The sequence below is a fragment of the Pan paniscus genome, chromosome 4, assembly GCF_029289425.2.
Source record: "Pan paniscus chromosome 4, NHGRI_mPanPan1-v2.0_pri, whole genome shotgun sequence".
NCBI classification, from domain to species: domain Eukaryota; kingdom Metazoa; phylum Chordata; class Mammalia; order Primates; family Hominidae; genus Pan; species Pan paniscus.
This window is the reverse complement of record NC_073253.2, coordinates 169681822-169684285: the sequence shown is the minus strand read 5'-3', so window position 1 is coordinate 169684285 and position 2464 is coordinate 169681822. Positions and strand designations below refer to the sequence as shown.

The 2464-nt window shown below is 46.2% G+C and overlaps 1 pseudogene; it reads right to left on the bottom strand.

The window, feature by feature from the left end:
• Nucleotides 1-295: 295 nt before the first annotated feature.
• Nucleotides 296-662, bottom strand: LOC100986983 (small ubiquitin-related modifier 2-like; annotated as a pseudogene).
• Nucleotides 663-2464: the final 1802 nt, after the last annotated feature.

The following is a 2464-nucleotide window of genomic DNA, read 5'->3' as shown; positions in this document are numbered from 1 at the left end:
GAAGGGGATATTTTCACAGAATCAGTATTTTTCCCCATCCCGTCTCCACTTGATGTCAATCAAAACATACCATTGGCTGTTTAGTTAAAAAAAATGCAATATGCTTGTGCACATATACCAGTTACTTTACATACAATAAAGGAATGGGGAAGGGGGAAGTGAAAGAATAGAGAAAACTATACGGTAGTGGTCAGGATGTGGTGGAACCAAATTGCAGTTTTCTAATTGCGAATGTAATCTTGGTCTTTAAAGAACAGAGTTCTGGAGTAAAGAAGCAGTAAAGAAGGTTCCCTTTTCAGTAGACACCTCCCGTCTGCTGTTGGAACGCATCAATTGTATCTCCATCCTCCATTTCCAACTGTGCAGGTGTGTCTGTTTCATTGATAGGTTGCCCGTCGAATCAGAATCTGATCTGCCTCATTGACAATCCCTGTCATTCACAATAGGCTTTCATTAGTTTACTAAGTGGTGTATGCCTCTTAATCTTAAACTGTGCCACAGAACCGTCCTGCCCCGCCACCTTCAAATTAATATGATTGTTGTTCTCAGTCTTGACTCCTTCCTTGGGCTTTTCGTCGGCCATGGTGAGCACCGGAGTCTCCTCAGCTGCCGCTTCACAAAAGAGGTACCAGGTCCTTACCAAACAAGCACACAAGCAGCACCAGGAGGCTTCATTCTACATTTGATGAGTGTAGGAACTATTCTGCATGTGCCAAAGTGTAGAAATCCTAAAATGAGTTACTTTGCACCTGTCTACCCCCATTGGAGTGAGAGTGTCATGAAGGTGGGACAGGGAGCTTGTCTGTAATTAACTGCTGCTCAACCCCTTGCATTTAACACAGTATCTGGCTCATCAAAGAAGGAAGGAAGGGTTAAATGAATGAATGGCATAATCTCTGTCCTCAAGGAACTCACCCTCTGTAAACATACCAATGCAATGTTCTGCAATAGGAGCTCTGAGAGGGAAGGAACAAGGGACTCTAGAAATTAAGGGAAGGGGTACCTGACCCAGCAGGGGGAAGGTCAGAGAAGTTTTGAGAAGGACGCAGTGATATACGAGCAGGGACTTACAGGGTGAATATAGTGGGTCAGCCTTCAAGGCAGCAAGTATTGAGAGGTGGAGGGAACAGAATGTGCAAAAATAGGAAAGCACAGAGCACAGACATGGACATTGCTCCCTCACTAGACTGTGGGCTACCTCTTGCTCACTGTTTTCCCAGAGTCTAGAGTAGTGGTTGGCAAAAACTAGACATTCAGTAATTCAGTAAGTGTTTGTTAAATGAGTACATGGAGGAGTAAGGAATGAAGCTTTAGCTGTGATGTAGACATGGCACTGAATCAAGCTTGAATGCACTGGAATGCTGGGGTGAGGATAGAGAGGAAGGGATCTATCTGATAGTGGTTTGAAATTAGTGGAGACGGTAGAGATGTGTTGGTTGGGTGAGCAAGTATGAACACGCTCTGCTTTATCCTATCCTGAAGACCATATAGGCTCTGTAAGGAGGATCTCAAAAAATCTCAAACCCAACTCCTGGGACCTTCCAGTTAAACCCCAGAAACACACCACCTCCTCTGCGTTTTTCAGCAGAGCAAAAGGTTCTAGGCTATTTGGATTCAAAAGATTATGTCAGCCTTTCCCTGATTTAAGCCTATTAGCTCAAATTTAGAGGCTAGGAGCAAAGCAGTCAATCAGTATCTACCACATTCTCTGGCGCACTTAGGGTAATGATTTTATATACTCTGCTCAGTTCTTGAGGTTGGGGGTGGGGGTGAGGGGCAGGAAACATTATTTCCTCTATTGAAATCTCCAACTACATCTATCATCAGTCAGTGAGTTGTACGAGGACTGTGCCATGCCAGAAGGCTTTTCCATCACACTTATCACATCTCATGAGGCAGGTGCTGTGAGTGCCGAGTGCCAGCCTCTGTTTACTCTAAAAGCTGAGATCTGAGACCTTGTGCCTGCTCCCAACACCTGTCATGGTTCTACTGTCTTGCACTCTGTGAACCAACCCTATGCCACCCACAGTGCATCTGGGGCCCTGAACTGCCCCAGAGGGGAGAGGGCCTTCAGGAAGACTATCCTTCCTTTTGTTCCATCATGGTAAACCTGCCTTTCCCTGAATAACTTTGTCTTAGGTTTGTTCCTTAGAAGCAGAGCCTGGGATAAGGATTCTTGTGCAAATAAATTACTGAGGAGGTATTCTGCCAGAAAATATGGGAAGCAGCAGTAGAAGCAGGATAGGGCAGGGGAAGAAGATAACTAAAATGTGGTTTCCAGAGAGTCCTGATCCGGGGAGGAACTCTGGAGCGGGAATTGGACTCCAGGGCTTATCCCACCCAAAGGAAGGGAACTGGCTGTCAGTCCTGGCCATGGGAAAGTGCAAGGCCAGTGGGGTGGGTGGTGGGTGGTGAAACTCTGAGGCAGCTCTGGTCAGCTCAGGGCAACCCCCAGCCCAAGGCA